Raw genomic sequence first — 17996 nt, 5'->3', positions numbered from 1 at the left:
TGGTCATGTCATACTGTTGAAATTTGTGGTAAATTGCAGGGGACTTTTTGTAGGCTATTTCATTTTACAATTTTGCAACTTACTGTAATGGTCACTAACTACTAAATCTGTCACTGTTGCTTTACAATGATATTAAATTGTATTCTCAGGCAAATAAGGGCTTGGCGAAGTAGCAGCTAGGGGTCTCTGTGTAGCTGTAGCAGGCAACAAAATAGGAGGCCTAGATGTATATGAGGTTCTGCATTTTACGCTGAAAGTTTGTAAACACTCTACTTTGCAAAGGTATTTGCTGTTAATCCAGGCTTTGTGATTCCACAGCACCTCCTGCTCTCCTGCTGCTGTTCTCCCATTGACTCCTTTCCTTTTGTGTTTCCCACTCTCACATCTCCTAGAAAATGCACATCAATGATAGGAATATGATACTTTTCCCTTTTTCCCTTGGGGTTTAAAATGCTGCTGCACAGATTGCTTAACAAAGTGGGTCAGGGTCCTGATATATATGTGTCTCCTATTTTTCTGCCTGCAACAGCTACTCAGAGACCCCTAGATCTGTTTTACCTGAGAATACTATTTAATACTCCATGAGGACTCAGAATTTGGCCCAATATTAATGCTTTGCAATACTCCAGCCCCTTCTGGTGCTTTCAAATCATTTGAGGTAAAATCACAGCACCCTGAGAGATAGGTAAACGTTGTTAATTCCATTTCACAGGTGGAGAACTGAAGCCTTGTGATAAGGTGTCCACCCCACACAGGACTGACAGGGGTTAAGATGGCCAGATAGGCCAATTAACTCCACAGGCTGCACCTGGAGAAGGAGCCTGGTAGCAAGGAGCTAATTGAAATCAGGATCAGCTGGGCAGGAAGGCCGGGGCGGGGGTTGCCTATAAAGCCAGGTAGTTGGCAACAGGAAGGGCTGCTGCTGGGAAAGGCTATAGTTGTTCCCTGGGAAGAGGGCCGTGTGTTTGAAGGCGTCAGAGACAAGTTGCCTTAAGTCCCTCCCTGGAAGGAGGGAGAGAAGAGACTGGCTAACTCAGACGTGTGGGGAAGGCCAGGAGGTATGGAAGCAGCTCAGGGAAAAGCAGCAGCGTACAGGGAATGCCTCTTGGCTGTTGTGTAGAGAGTCTCTGATCCAGAAGCTGGAGTAGATGGTGGGCCTGGGTTCCCTACTAGCCTGTGCAGCAGTGATACAGTGAAGCAGACCTGCCTGATGGTGCTGGAGAACGGGAATTTTGATGCACTTCCCTTCCCTTCCCTCCCCCGCCAAAAGGTGAAATCATAATGGGGACCTGGCTGGACAGCAGAGTCATGAATAGGACAGCAGAGGCTCCTGAGAGTGAGATAGGATGACTTGCTTATGTCATGGTGCAGTGCTGTAGTACATGAGTAGCCCCACTTTCTTCAGTGGGACTGTTCATGGAGTATAACTCCTCCTGTATAGCAGTGGAATAGTTTGGCCTTATGTAACTTGTTCACATACTATTTCTGTGGCAGAGCCACAAACAGAACCCAGTTCTCTGAAGCCCCAGTTCTGAGCTTTAAACAGACAATGGTTCCTTTCTTCTAATGGACTTGACATAATAATTGGTTATATTTTCTTAATTTTAAGTAAATTGCACAAGAAACTGTGATGTTAATAAACTGTCAGAAGACAGAGGCATTCTGCCCAGAGTGGGTAAGGGGGCCATATCAGTCTGATGGACTGGTTCAGTTCCCTATGGCCAGAAACTTTTAGGTCAAAGAAGTGGACGAAGTTATACAACTAGAAACATGACCTCTCCAAAACGCAAGTTGTTTGATTTTATTCATTTACAGGGTAGCTGACTCACAAGGGAGTGAATGATGTGGGGGTTTCTTTGTTTAGAGCTGAAGATCACCAAAGTATCTCTTTGAAGAATTTGCTTTAGTTAAGGTTATTGATAAGCAGCAGGTGGCTTGTGGATGCTGATGTGGTGATGATAATTCTTTAGGGTACTTTTTGCCAACTTAGAGTATGGGGTGGCAGTTTATAAATCTGCTTAGTTGATTAAAGCACAATTTTACCCCCTTAGTCTATGCACTGATACAGCTGTGAGCTCTCTAGTGTAGCAGCTCTAAGCAGACAGGAGAGAGCTGTCCTGTCAACTTAATTAATCCACCCCCAATAAGCAGCTATGCCACTTCTCCTGCCAACATAGTGCTGTCCACTCCGTGCTTAGGTCTGTGTAATTTATGTCACTCAAGAGGGTGGCTTATTCACAGCTCGGGGCACTGTAAGTTATACTGACTTAAGTGGTAGTGTAGACATAGCCACTGACTTCTGGCCTTTATAGATAAGGGACCACCATGACCAGCTAGTCTGACTTCCTGCACATTGCAGGCCACAGAACCTCACCCACCCACTCACCTAATACTTCAAATACAGTCTGAATATTTTGATCTAGTTTAGAAATTAATTCTGAGGCTGTATCAAAATGTGCGTGACAATATGAAGAAGCAGCCCACTTGCATGCTCTGTGCTCATAGTCTACTGTATATAAACCACAGGATGTGGCAGAAATGGCAATCTATCATTCTAAAATGAACTACTTTGGGCTTTGTCCACAAAGACAGCCACATCAACAACCAAAAATGTTTTCAGTGTTATGTATGGCAGAACTGATGATCTGTACAGAAGCTGTATGTAAAATGATCATTGTTAAGGAATTTTAGCCTCTGGTTGCCGGAAGCTGGGAATGAATGATAGAGGATGGATCACTTGATTACCTGTTCTGTTCATTCCCTCTGAAGCAGCTGGCATTGGCCACTGTCGGAAGACAGGATACTGGGCTAGATGAACCTGGGGGGTCTGGCCCAGTATGGCCATTCTTATGAATTGTCATCTTGGCATCCATTATGTACCTGAGGAAAACACGCCTGTTGTAACAGGACAATCTAGATAAGGGTCAGAGCCTGCAAGGAGTTGAGAAACTCCTACAAAGTGCCAAGTACTCCTCAGTCAGTCTGTGGAGTCAATGGGATTTGAAGACACACCACACCAAGAATTTAGCATGTCTAATCAAATATTTTTAATGTACCCATTGCTCTGCAGGACCATTTTTTATAGGGAAAAAGAGCAGTGATGACTGACATTTTACATGCAAAGATAGTTTCCATAGCAATGTAGCCTGGTTGCTTTGAGCATCAGGAAGCATTCACTCCCTTATGGCTCTTGATAGGAAATAAGTCAGAGAAGTGCGCAAATGTTGCTCTTCCACGTACAGAAGACCATAGAACACATAATGCTAACCCTTAATGTTGGTAAGCAACCTACCAGAGTGGGAGGATCCAGAGGTCTAGAACTTAAGTCTACTGGTTCTTGAATGAGTGCCACATCCATCCTGCCTTTTGACTGATCTAGTAGACCAGTGATTGACAGGCTGTGAGCTTTGTGGGCCTGAGCACCACAGGTTGTGCTGCCCACAGAGGGCCTGATGTCAATGCTCCTAGACCCCTGATTGGTCCAGGTTCACTACTTAAACCTGGAGGGAACACGTGGGAGTTGTCTGTGTAATGAGGTGGATACTCAGCTGGCTGCTATGATGGACCCTACTTCTTTTCCTTGTTCTGATCTGAGTTCAGCTCTGACCCTGAGTTCCTGATCGCTGGCTCCACCCGCTAGGCCTGGCTTCGGCCTCCCCTACTAGGGCTGACTACCCATGCCAAGGCTGTGACGCAGTTTGCTGTGGAGCTCCCAATATTTTTTTTTTAGTTCTGATTAGACACGAGTAGGCCTTACCATTCTCCCACCAAAGTTAACAGAATTTTTGTTGCCTTTGGTGGGATTGAGTCCAGTATCTGATATTTTATGAGATTCAGTGAGAGACACAGATTTTAAGGCTAGAAGGGACCACTATGATTATCAAGTCTGCCCTCCTGCATTACACAGGCCAAAGGTGTACAAGTACATATACGGTACCATCTCTGATCAGTGGCAAACTCTGCTATCCCTGTTAATCTCCACCAGTGGGACCTGTGTATGTGGCTCAAGGACATTGTGCATCTCTGAATGCTCTCATTAACTGCAGTCCAAAAGCTTCCCCCACTGTTGTGTTGCTTGGGAGAAGCAGATGGCAACCTGAGTGCCAATGACCACCCTCCCCCTTCCTTCTCCTTTAGTACTCAGGGCCCCACCCAGAAGCCAACTGGTGCAAACCTGTCTTCCCCATCCTTTGTCCATTGGAGGATTGGGGCTCTCCCTGCATTAGCAGCTGAGATTGTGATCCTTCCCTGACACGCAAGTTGGCTTGACAGAGAAGACACAGGAGACGTTTTCTTCTAGCCCAGACCAGCAAAGTCACAGCTTCCACATTTGCCTGGAAATCCTAGCAAGGCACATCAAAGTAAATATGATTTTATGACTCTGTAATTATCAAAATAGCCACTGCAGCACATGTGGCCAGACTAAATCCACTGACTGCGGGGTGATATTACAGCAGGGATGAATTTGGCTCACTGTATCATTCCTTTTTGATACACCAGGTAAACCGTATCAACTCCATGTTCATCTCAATATAATTACAAAAGTGAGCAATACACTGTGCACTGAATTCTCCTTGCTCAGGATTCACATTGGGTACAAAGAATATTTTACTGCATCCAGGGAGCACAGAATGCTGTGGCTGTTTGTAACATAGTAAAATGAAGCAGCCTAGGTGCCCTGTAAAAAAAACAAAACAAAACCAAAAAAAACCCCCGAAGTCTCACTGGTCATAACAAAAACTACCCATCACATCCTTAAGGTTAAATTGGAGAACATATTGTGAATGTTGAATATATAGCAATTTACATGTGTGTAGACATCCAGCACTAATCCTTCTAGAATAAATACACAATGGATTCTGAGGGTTTAGAAGCAAGAGATTAGAAAAGTCACATGCAGAGAGTGAGAGGGAAACAGACCATTTATACAGTGTCTGAGACAGAGTAGTATTTATTAATAAAAAGAGACATGCATACAGTGCTAACTGCTAGCAAGTAGGCACTCCCATGGAGTGGGTGCAAGTTTCCCATGGAATTAATTAAATTATGTTTAATCCCATTTATTATTAAACTAAATGGCAGAGTAGTGGGAAACCCGCATTATCTCCATAGGGGCCCTTCACTTTTTAGTGTTTGGCACTATATCATGGGCTGTGAGTTAGGCAGAAAAAATCCGCACAAACGTTATCCTGTGTTTTAGGGCACAATTGCACCACTGTATATTCCTTGTAAGAGAGCCTACTATTGCCTATTGTTGCTTTATTCGCTCTGCTCAAGAGAGGAAAGGAGCGAAGGCAGACAAAGGACTTTTAGGCGAGATGGACAGACAATACTACCAATAATTCCATCAGTATTGGAGGGCCGCTTTCAAAGATTTCTCATCTCGGAGAAGGAGGGTAATAACCTACAAAGCCCTCCTTTTCTGGACTTACACAAAGGTAGGAACTAAGCACTGGTACAGATTTGGCTCCCGCTGTGCCATGCTCTAGATCGGGGTGGGCAAACTTTTTGGCCCGAGGGCCACATCTGGGAATAGAAATTGTATGGCGGGCCATGAATGCTCACAAAATTGGGGTTGGGGTGTGGGAGGGAGTGAGGACTCTGGCTGGGGGTGCGGGCTCCAGCGTAGGGCCAGAAATGAGGAGTTCAGGGTGCGGGAGGGGGCGCTGGGCTGGCCTGGGGAAGTGGGGTGCAAGGGGGGAGGGATGGGAGTGCTGGTTCTGGGGTGGGGCTGGGGATGAGGGGTTTGGGGTGCAGGAGGGTGCTCTGGGCTTGGATCGAGGGGTTCAGAGGGTGGGAGGGGGATCAGGGCTGGGGCAGGTGGTTGGGGTGCATGAAGGGGTGCAGACTCTGGCTGGGGGAGCTGGCTCTTGGGTGGGGCTGCATATGAGGGGTTTGGGGTGTAAGAGGGTGCTCCGGACTGCGATCGAGGAGTTCAGAGAGTGGGAGGGAGATTGGGGCATGGGGAGAGGCTCAGGGGTGCAGGCTCCCAGTGGGGTGGCGCTTACCTCAAGGGGCTCCCGGAATCAGCAGCATGTCCCTTCTCTGGCTCCTACGTGGAGGCGTGGCCAGGTGACTCTGCATGCTGCCCCATCTGCAGGCACTGCCCCTGCAGCTCCCATTGTCTGTGGTTCCTGGCCAATGGGAGCTGCAGGGGCAGTGTGTAGAGTGGAGTCCCCTGGCTGTCCCTACGCATAGAAGCCAGAGGGGGGCCATGCCGCTGCTTCCGGGAGCCATGTGGATCGGGCCCCAGCCCTGCTTCCCGGCTGGAGTGGGGCAAGCCCCAGACCACGCTCCCCAGCGGAAGCTCGAGTGCCAGATTTAAATGACTGGCCAGGCCAGATCCAGCCTGCGGGCCATAGTTTGCCCACCCCTACTCTAGATCTTCTCAGGGTGTGTTAAATGATGTGATAAAGACCACATTAGAAGCTTGTAATAGGGTGTCTACCCCACATGAGGCCTGAAGGGGTGAATTAGGCCAATTAACCTATAGGCTGCACCTAGAGGAAAACCAGGGAGTGCCAAGACCTACTTTGGTGATGAAGTCCAGCTGGGAGAGGAGTTGTGCTGGGCTTATCAAGCCAGGAAGCTGGCATCAGAGAGGAGCTACAGGGAAGTAGGCTGTATTAAGTCCCTGTGAGTTGGGAGGGGTGTTTGAGGCTATCGGGTTTAGTTATCCCCTGTGAGGAGGGAGTTTGAGCTGGTACATGCAGGGGTGGAACGGGGAGCTGTAGGAAAGAGAAATGGGGTCTGAGCAAAAGCCGCAATTGCCAGGTACAGGGCCCCTGAACTAGAATCTGGAGTAGTGGGTGGGCCCAGGTTCCCCTACTGGCCACTGGGGAAGTGGTACTATCAGGGCACTGCCAGAAAAGACTGCCTGAGACCAGTCATGTGGAAGGTCTTTGGTACACTGGCAGGGGGATACATGGTGAGTCACCTGGCTGGAAGGCTGAGTCACGAAGCGAAGGCTGCAGCTTGTGGAGAGATAGAGAGAGAGAAGTGGAGAAATGGCTTGCAACTGTGGATAGGGGTGTTGAGCTATTCCCCAGAGTGACCAGGAGGAGGCACCATCCTAGCGGTCAGCGGAACACTCTGTCAGACGGCTAACGTCTGCTCTTGACGATAATCATGTAAACTCAAAGTAATTCTTTTTGACTTGAATAAAGTTATTCAGGGTTTACAGTGATATGACTGAGAGTGGAAACTGGCCCTAGATCCTTTCACTAGTGATAAAAGTACAGTATATAAATATTGCACTATATAAAGATAAGGAGGCATCATGCTTATATTTATTCTTACTATCTCCCTCACTCCACAAGGGGCAAAAATAAGAAGTGTTTATCTTCTGAAATAAGGTTTCATAAGAAATCAGGGGTCCTAACAAGGTCTAGTGAATAGAATCAATAAACAGGACCTCCGTATGCAGGTTGTCTGTAAAGTTCGCACCACCACCATGAACACCTTAGTACAGCAACCTTTAATTAGTTTTACAGGTTTTCAACATAGGTAGTTGAATATTCTCTTCTGTTCCCCCTTCTCTTCAATGTGAAGGCCAGCTGTTTGGGACAATGACCAACTTTCACTGGGATGAGGGTATGGTGAAAAGTGCACAGTAGAATGGGACCCCAATTCTTGATTGGAGCTTTTAGGTGGTATTGTAATGCAAATAGCAATAATAGGCCATAGGAGATACTGAGATACCTGGGCTGCACTGCCATGTACATGTTGGGGACACTCAGCTCTACCATTCCTTACCACAGGATAGGCGCAACAAAGAACATAACAGAATGCCACTAGCTGACACCTTCAGCCCCCAACTAAAACCTCTCTAGTGCATCATCAAAGATTGGACAACCTATTCTGAAAAATGATCCCTCACTCTCACAGATCTTGGGAGACAGACCAGTCCTCGTTTACAGACAACCCCCCCAACCTGAAGCAAATACTCTCACCAGCAACCACACAACAAAAACACTAACCCAGGAACCTATCCTTGCAACAAAGCCCGATGCCAACTCTGTCCACATAATGACAGGTTTCAGAGTAACAGCCGTGTTAGTCTGTATTCGCAAAAAGAAAAGGAGTACTTGTGGCACCTTAGAGACTAACCAATTTATTTGAGCATGAGCTTTCGTGAGCTACAGCTCACTTCATCGGATGCATGCCGTGGAAACTGTAGCAGACTTTATATATACACAGAGAATATGAAAAAATACCTCCTCCCACCACACTGCTGGACAGTGGGGTGGGAGGAGGTATTTTTTCATATTCTCTGTGTATATATAAAGTCTGCTACAGTTTCCACGGCATGCATCCGATGAAGTGAGCTGTAGCTCACGAAAGCTCATGCTCAAATAAATTGGTTAGTCTCTAAGGTGCCACAAGTACTCCTTTTCTTTCTGTCCACATATTTATTCAAGTGACACCATCATAGGACCTAATCACATTAGCCACGCCATCAGGGGCTCGTTCACCTGCACATCTACCAATGTGATATATGCCATCATGTGCCAGCAATGCCCCTCTGCCATGTACATTGGCCAAACTGAACAGTCTCTATGCAAAAGAATAAATGGACACAAATCTGACATCAGGAATCATAACATTCAAAAACCGGTAGGAGAACACTTCAACCTCTGTGGCCACTCAGTAAAAGACTTAAGGGCGGCAATTTTGCAACACAAAAGCTTCAAAAACAGACTCCAAGGAGAAACTGCTGAGCTTAAATTAATATGCAAACTAGATACCATTAACTTGGGTTTGAATAGAGACCGGGACTGGCTGGGTCATTACACATATTGAATCTATTTCGCCACGTTAAGTATTCTCACACCTTCTTGTCAACTGTCTAAATGGGCCATCTTGATTATCACTACAAAAGTTTTTTTCTCCTGCCAATAATAGCTCATCTTCATTAATTAGCCTCTTACAGTTTGTATGGCAACCTCCACCTTCTCTGTATGTGTATACATCTTACTATATGTTCCATTCTATGCATCCGATGAAGTGGGCTGTAGCCCACGAAAGCTTATGCTCTAATAAATTTGTTAGTCTCTAAGGTGCCACAAGTACTCCTTTTCTTTTTGCTTTCTCAGTTCTTGGTAAATTGTCTGTCTGGCAATTAATCTGGACAACATTTAGGTGATGATGGTAGTGGTGCTGGAATAGTTTTTAAAGTGGGGGTGCTGTGCCCCTCTCTTACTCTTCTCCATGCCCCCTGCTGCCCCCAGAGCTCTGTAAAACCTGGGGGTGCTGCAGAAGCAGGGGGGCACAGATGGGGCATGGGCCGGGGCCTGGGCCAGTTCCTGGGGTGGGGAGGGAGAGCCACCCAGCTCCACTCCTAGCCCTGACTCTGGCTGCTGGCCCCAGCCGAGGCTCCGTTACACCCTGAGCTATGACCCTAGCCTCAGCCTCCTTATTCCTGTCCACATCCACCTGTCCCAGAGCCATGGCCCCACTCCTGGCTTCAGCTCTGCAGGGGGAGGGCCTGGACAGAGGTAAGGGGGTTGTGAGGTGTAGTTTGGGGACCTTTATGTCCTAGGTTATTTCTGGTTTCCCAGGTAGCAGGAGTAGTTAGGAGTGCTGTTTTCTGTCTGTGTCTGGTTAGGAAGTTGCAAGTTTTTATCTTGAATGTATATCATGCCACAGTTATCCTTGATTTTTTTAACCTCAGAATTGGAGGTAATCCTGAAGGTAACTTTTGCATGGTACATTCTGTTCTCTGTGTATTGCACCAGCTTTCTTTTTTGTTTCCAAGTAAAATTCTAAGTACTGAATTTGTAAAGCCTGTAGCATTAGAATTCTGGCTACCTTAGAGGATGTCTCTCTCCTTTTACCATCTCAACAGAACATCTGTGAGTTCTCTGCTAACAGGCCTTTGATTTGAACTCCGGAAGGAGGGGAGGTAGGGCCAGGCACAGGGAGCAGGATGTTCTCAATGAAATAATCCTAACTCCTTGTTGGTCTGACCAACCAAAACCCATGTTTGTTGACCTTTGTTTTCAAGGGGTCAACACATACGTGGGCAAGGGATATAGTACACTTAGATATCCAGTGAATATAGTAGACTTAGATTTTTCCGAAAGCCTTTAACAAGGTCCCTCACCAAAGGCTCTTAAGCAAAGTAAGCAGTCATGGGATAACAAAGGTTGACGTGTGGATCAGTAACTGGTTACAAGATAGGAAATAAAGGGTAGGAATAAATGATCCATTTTCAGAATGGAGAGAGGTAAATAGTGGTGGTTTCAGGGGTCTGTTCAACATATTCTTACTTGGTCTGAACAAAGGGGTGAACAGTGAGGTGGCAAAATTTTGCAGATAGTTAAGTCCAAAGCAGTCTGGGAGTGGATGACAGAGGATGGATCTCTCAACAATTGCCTTTTCTGTTCATTCCCTCTGAAGCCGCTGGCACTGGCCACTGTCAGAAGACAGGATACTGGGTTAGATGGACCATTGGTCTGATGCAGTATGGCCATTCTTATGTTCTTAAGGCTTGTCGGTTTGTTCAATATTTTTCCGTAGTCAGGACAGGGAAGAGATGTGGGCATCCATGTTTGCACTGGAAAATATTCATGCTTTTGTTCACTCAAACGGGGAGGCACTTTATGCTTGTCTTCTTACATGGATAGTACAAGAACAAATTGCCTGTATTTCCATAGCTGCTGCTGCATTGCCATGGAAACAGATATGGTGTGTTGCATCAATTAAGTGACTTAATGGATAAATGGCACCTCTAGTCCATTTAAACAACACTCCTGGCATATCTGTAAGTCTGTTCACACTCCTTTACAGTTGGTACTCAGTTGCTCTTTTCCAATGTAAATATCAGACTATGCTTTTTGTTCATTTTGAGGCTGGTGTCTGGGCATAGAATGGTAAATAAGACTTTACTGTAATACTACACTTCAACTGTAATTCTTTTACTAACAATGACTATTTCTTATGCACAGAACAGTTTGTGCTGGCCAAGGCACAAAAAGAAGACAGTCTTTGTCCTGAAGAACTTAAAATCTAAATGCTCTCAGAGTCTACACTGTGTAGTTCTTAATTTGTCAGAGTTGAATAAATATATATTAGTATGAGAATGATCAAAACTCCCAGGGCATTGAGCCAGTCTTGCATTGTATTGTTTTGTTCTTCTAAAATCTGTTCATCTTTAAAGAGCAAGAAATAGGGCATTCTTGATGTCTTTTTGGCAATGGCTTCTGTGTAGAAGGAACTATATTCTGTAGCTTAAGCACTGACCTTCCCGTGGAGCATGTTAAGGTTCCATCAGGCTTGTAGGCTGCTATCAAATGTCAGGTGGGAGTTAGTTTGCCAAAAGGGTATGGCAGAGGCAGAGAACTAAGTTGGATCATGATTCTGAAAGAGTCTATAGGTCAAAATGAGCATCTTGTTCAAGTCATATGCTGCTCAGAATCCTCAAAGCATCATGTTCTCTCTCTCTTACCTGTGACCTCATCTTATCTTATTTTTTTCCTAGTGCTCTTCTGTCTAGTTAGGGTGACCAGATAGCAAGGGTGTGAAAAATCAGGACAAGGGTGGGGTGGGGTGGGGGTAATAGGAGCCAATATTAAAAAAAAAAAAGCCCCAAATATTGGGACTGTCCCTATAAAATCAGGACATCTGGTCACCCTATGTCTAGTTTCCCTTCTTTTCTACCTTTTTAGCTTCTTTCTAGCATCCTCCTCTTTCCCCAATCCTTTTTTTTTTTTTTAAGTCTGGATTCTGCCAGTTGGACCATTCATTTTCCTGCAATGTGCAGAATTTCTGCTACCAAGCCAATTTCCTGTGCTGCCATTGCACTGTGGTGGGGCCAGGAGCAGTTCTTTCAATAGCAGTAGACAAAATAACTGGTTTCAGAGTAACAACCGTGTTAGTCTGTATTCGCAAAAAGAAAAGGAGTACTTGTGGCACCTTAGAGACTAACCAATTTATTTGAGCATGAGCTCACGAAAGCTCATGCTCAAATAAATTGGTTAGTCTCTAAGGTGCCACAAGTACTCCTTTTCTTTTTACAAAATAACTGGTTAGTCCTGTAAGTCAATATTAGGTAAGAAAACAGAATGCAAAATGCTATCCTTACTCTCTGCATTGGTAAGGTTGCCATGTACTCTTTTTAAATGATCACACACAGTCTGAGTAACTTGAGGAGGAAATGTATAGCAATTCCTTGCAAGTTTTTTCCATGTAACCATACTATGTATTTCTCAAACAGTGCTCTGAAGAGGTGTCCACAGTGTAAGATAGATGTGCTTTTATTTTATAAATTGGACTTATAATTCATAATATCTGTAATATTCAGGCACTACCTAATTTAAATTTATGTACTTAAAGTGAAAAAGGTCCTTGAAAGTGTTTAGTTTATGCATATATTTTAGTCTCATTTACCTCTACCTCTAGGCTAGGTAGACTATTACTGTTATCTGAAATGTTACCATGGCAACAGTTTTATACTGTCCTTCCTCTTCCTCATTATTTCTCCTAGACAGCGTCTGTCTTTTTAAAATCTTGGCATTGCTGAAATAGGAGTAAAACCTTAATTATTGAAGACTGATGGCTTTATCCTGTAAAGTGGAGTAGCGCTGAAGTCAAGGGAGCTTATGCCAGTTCGCAAGCAGGAGAGGATCTAGCCCTGAATGTTCATCCTTTTTTCTCCCCAAAATTAAATATAAAACTGCTTCAGGTTCAAAACTGCATTTGTGAAGCACAGGTTTCCAAAACAATGGACTCTTTTCAGCCATGACTGATGCATTTTTTTCACCTTATTATTGTCCCCGGATAGTGTTATTGGTTTGTGCAAACAAAGAACTGACGGGAGGTATTAATGATTTAATTTATCAAGAGACTTTTTTTTTCCTTTGAAGATTTCATCAAAAGTTCTAGCTCATGCAGTAGTGAAGTGCCTGCATGTATACACCCTCTCCATCATGGCACTGAAGTATGAAGGTCACTCACTGAATTGAAAATATATCAGAAACATGGGTACATAATTTGAAGACATCAAAGAAATAATAGATGGCAAAACTCATTGAAGGGGAAGCGTCCTGTCACATTATTACAGCTCAGATTTCAATGAGGAAATAGGCTGGAGCTAAAATGAAAGAATCAAGAAAGATTGTGTTCATATGATCTTTTATCTTGCAGGTGAACTTTCATCAATGTCTGAGAGCTATACGGTGACACATCAGGAAAAGGTAGGGATTATATGTTAGCAAAGTGAACTGCTAACTTTTAAGACTATTTGACAGAAAGGAGCTGTAGTCAAGGTGACAGAACAGAAAATGACTGTTATCAGTTCAATATTCGATCCTCTCAGGAGGAGCAATATCCTTCTCTTGTAATGACTGATCAGGCAGCAGCACCTGTGGTAGAAAGTGCAATCATGGTATTCTAAAAGCTATTTGTTTTATATTGATCCAGTACTGACTGAATTGCTATATCAACATAATTTTCAAATAACTCGCCAAACACTAAACGCATGACTTGAGGATATATATATTATGTCACCACTCTTCTTGACTGAATTTAATCCAGTTTCATGCTTACAGAGGTCTGCTCAACCAAAGTGATGTGGTCCAGTGTTTGGAGCCCATGGACTGGGAGTCAGGAGACCCGAATTCTAATATTAGCTTTGCTACTGACTTAGTGTGCAGGTTGCTTAACCTCTCTGTCTACTTTCGTCATCTGTAAAATGGGGATAATACCAACTCCCCTGTTATAAAATCCACCCTTTTAAAAGCACTTTCCAAGTGCTCTATACATTTTATTAAAGTTTTATATCCTGTGGGATAGATTCATCCTTCTTGTTGTGAAGGGCCTAGGCCCCTTGCTGATGAAAACTGTTACCCTGCAAATGGAATGCATTGCATTGGTGACCTTTAAAAGCATGCTTAAGACTTGAAACTCCCCAGAGTACATAGCCCACCATGTTTGAAGGGGGAGGGGAGGAATATTTTTTAATTATGTAAATAGCACCCATCTTGCTTCAGTACCTTATAAATGCATAGAATAGCTACAAAATGAATAATTGCATCCTATGGGAAACTGAATAGGATGCTTGATGTGACTAGTATATTTGCCCCATCTCATGACTGACTGGGAACGCCCCTGGCTTTTGAAGGACCACAGCTCCCTAATCTCTTATTTGTGTATGAGAGAGGACTTTGGGCCTCCTTTTCTCTCCGTTTTCAAATACTTATGAGTATCAATTTTTTTAAGCAAACACATCTCACACTGCCTCATGTGTGGGCCAAATCCTGTGGCCCTTTGTCAAGGTTCCTCCCCCACTCTGAACTCTAGGGTACAGATGTGGGGACCTGCATGAAAAACCTCCTAAGCTTATCTTTACCAGCTTAGGTCAAAACTTCCCCAAGGTAACAAATATTACCCCCGTTATCCTTGGAATGGCCGCTACCACCACCAAACTAATACTGGTTACTGGGGAAGAGCTGTTTGGACGCGTCCTTCCCCCCAAAATACTTCCCAAAACCTTGCACCCCACTCCCTGGACAAGGTTTGGTAAAAAGCCTCACCAATTTGCCTAGGTGACTACAGACCCAGACCCTTGGATCTTAAGAACAATGAACAATCCTCCCAACACTTGCACCCCCCCCTTTCCTGGGAAATGTTGGATAAAAAGCCTCACCAATTTGCATAGGTGACCACAAACCCAAACCCTTGGATCTGAGAACAATGAAAAAGCATTCAGTGTTTTACAAGAAGACTTTTAATAAAAAATAGAAGTAAATAGAAATAAAGAAATCCCCCCTGTAAAATCAGGATGGTATATATCTTACAGGGTAATTAGATTCAAAAACATAGAGAACCCCTCTAGGCAAAACCTTAAGTTACAAAAAAGATACACAGACAGAAATAGTTATTCTATTCAGCACAATTCTTTTCTCAGCCATTTAAAGAAATCATAATCTAACACATACCTAGCTAGATTACTTACTAAAAGTTCTAAGACTCCATTCCTGTTCTGTCCCCGGCCAAGACGACTACAGACAGACACCCAAACCCTTTGTTTCTCTCCCTCCTCCCAGCTTTTGAAAGTATCTTGTCTCCTCATTGGTCATTTTGGTCAGGTGCCAGCGAGGTTACCTTTAGCTTCTTAACCCTTTACAGGTGAGAGGAGCTTTCCCCTGGCCAGGAGGGATTTCAAAGGGGTTTACCCTTCCCTTTATATTTATGACACGCCCCCCAAATCTCAGCTAGGGTGAAACACTGGCTGGGATTTCTTCCTGGAGCTCTAGGAAAACAGAGTTAATAAGACACATGCATCTCTAAATATACTACCAAGTACATAAGGACTAACAATATTTTCCACATCTCAAGGACGATTTTAACCAGTTGATTCTGGGAAACTTTCACGGGAGAGTGCATCAGCCACTTTGTTAGAAGCTCCTGAGATGTGTTGGATGTCGAAATCAAAATCTTGGAGAGCTAAACTCCACCGAAGAAGTTTTTTGTTAGTTTCTTTGACGGTGTGAAGCCACTTTAGTGCAGCATGGTCGGTTTGCAGGTGGAAACGCCGTCCCCAAACATATGGGCGTAGCTTTTCCAGAGCGTAGACAATGGCATAACATTCTTTTTCAGTGACTGACCAGTGGCTTTCCCTCTCAGACAGTTTTTTGCTGAGAAACACTACAGGGTGGAATTCTTGATCAGGTCCTTTCTGCATTAAAACTGCTCCCACACCACGCTCGGATGCATCTGTGGTTACTAGGAACGGTTTGTCAAAGTCTGGGGCCCTTAGTATAGGGTCAGACATGAGTGTCGCTTTAAGCTTGTTAAAGGCCTTCTGACACTTTCCGGTCCACTGAACAGCATTTGGCTGTTTCTTTTTGGTTAGGTCTGTCAGTGGGGCAGCAATTTGGCTGTAGTGCGGTACAAATCGTCTGTAATAACCGGCCAAGCCTAAGAAGGATTGAACCTGTTTCTTTGACCTTGGGACAGGCCACTTTTGGATAGCATCCACTTTGGCCTGTAGGGGGCTGATAGTTCCTTGACCCACCTGGTGTCCAAGGTAAGTCACTCTGTTTAGGCCTATTTGACACTTCTTAGCCTTAACAGTTAGTCCTGCCTCCCTTATGCGCTCAAGGACTTTTTGTAGATGTTCCAGGTGGTCTGCCCAGGAATCCGAAAATATGGCCACATCGTCAAGGTAGGCGACTGCATATTCTCCTAATCCCGCTAGGAGACCATCTACAAGTCTTTGGAAAGTGGCGGGTGCATTTCGCAGCCCGAAAGGGAGTACATTAAATTCATACAGCCCGAGATGTGTGATGAAGGCTGACCTTTCCTTGGCAGATTCATCTAGCGGTACCTGCCAGTACCCCTTGGTTAAGTCCAAGGTAGAGATGAACTGGGCCCGTCCCAGTTTCTCTAATAGTTCATCAGTGCGTGGCATTGGATAATTGTCTGGGCGAGTTACAGCATTTAGCTTACGGTAGTCCACGCAAAAACGTATTTCCCCATCTGGTTTGGGAACTAGAACCACTGGAGATGCCCATGCACTTTCAGAGGGGCGGATTACACCCATCTGTAACATATCCTGGATCTCCCGTTCTATAGCAGTTTTAGCTTGAGGAGACACCCGGTAAGGGTGGACCCTAATTGGGTGAGCATTACCTGTGTCAATGGAGTGGTATGCCCGTTCAGTCAGTCCTGGGGTGGCTGAGAACGTTGGCGCGTAGCTAGTGCACAGCTCCTGGATCTGCTGTCGCTGCATACGCCCAAGGGTCATGGAGAGGTTCACCTCTTCCACACCACCAGCACATTTCCCTTCGTAATAGACACCTTCAGGCCACTCAGCGTCGTCTCCTCCCTGGGCTGTAAACTGACAAACCTTTAATTCTCTGGAATAAAAGGGCTTTAGAGAATTAATATGATACACCTTAGGCTTTCGGTTGGAGGTGGGGAATGCTATGAGATAATTAACAGCTCCCAGGCGCTCCTGGACCACGAATGGCCCTTCCCACGATGCTTCCATTTTATGGGCCTGGAGCGCCTTTAAGACCATGATCTGGTCTCCTACTTTGAAGGAACGCTCTCTGGCATGTTTATCATACCAGGCTTTTTGCTCTTTTTGAGCATCCTGTAAGTTTTCTCTAGCAAGGGCTAAAGAGGTTCGGAGGGTGTTTTGTAGGTTGGTTACAAAGTCCAGAATGTTAGTTCCTGGAGAAGGTGTAAATCCCTCCCATTGCTGCTTCACCAACTGCAATGGCCCCTTAACCTCACGGCCATATACAAGTTCAAATGGGGAAAACCCTAAACTGGGATGTGGTACAGCTCTGTAGGCAAAGAGCAACTGCTGCAATACTAGGTCCCAATCATTGGAGTGCTCATTTACGAATTTACGTATCATGGCCCCCAAAGTTCCATTAAACTTCTCCACCATGCCATTTGTTTGATGATGGTAAGGAGTGGCAACCAAGTGATTTACCCCATGAGCTTCCCAAAGGTTTTTCATAGTTCCTGCCAGGAAATTAGTCCCTGCATCTGTGAGGATGTCGGAGGGCCAACCTACCCTGGCAAAAACGTCTGCTAGTGCCTGGCACACACTTTTAGCCCTGGTGTTGCTTAGAGCTACTGCTTCCGGCCATCGGGTGGCAAAATCCATGAAAGTCAGTATGTACTGCTTTCCTCTGGGTGTCTTTTTCGGAAAAGGACCCAGAATATCCACAGCTACTCGCTGAAATGGAACTTCAATGATGGGGAGTGGCTGGAGAGGAGCTTTGACCTGGTCTTGGGGTTTTCCCACTCTTTGGCACACCTCACAAGACTGGACATAGGTAGAAACATCCTTGCCCATTCCCTCCCAGTGGAATGACCCCCCCAAACGGTCTTTGGTCCTGTTCACCCCAGCATGGCCACTAGGGTGATCATGGGCTAAGCTCAAGAGCTTGGCCCGGTATTTAGTTGGAACTACCAACTGTCTCTGAGGATGCCAGTCTTCCTGGTGTCCCCCAGAAAGAGTTTCCTTGTATAAA

The 17996-nt window shown here is 45.0% G+C and overlaps 1 protein-coding gene across 1 annotated transcript in view; it reads right to left on the bottom strand.

Moving 5' to 3' along the window:
• Nucleotides 1-16801, bottom strand: part of MGAT5 (alpha-1,6-mannosylglycoprotein 6-beta-N-acetylglucosaminyltransferase) — a 327724-nt gene extending 310923 nt beyond the window's left edge. Inside the window, exon 1 of the mRNA XM_084643162.1 lies at nucleotides 16636-16801. The gene's annotated coding sequence lies outside the window, so the exon portion shown is untranslated. The remainder of the gene's footprint in view (nucleotides 1-16635) is intronic.
• Nucleotides 16802-17996: the final 1195 nt, after the last annotated feature.

Source organism: Lepidochelys olivacea (assembly GCF_965140295.1).
Source record: "Lepidochelys olivacea isolate rLepOli2 genome assembly, chromosome: 11".
Classification (NCBI taxonomy): Eukaryota; Metazoa; Chordata; order Testudines; family Cheloniidae; genus Lepidochelys; species Lepidochelys olivacea.
Note: the sequence above shows the minus strand (reverse complement) of the source record. Positions and strands in the feature narration are given on the sequence as shown.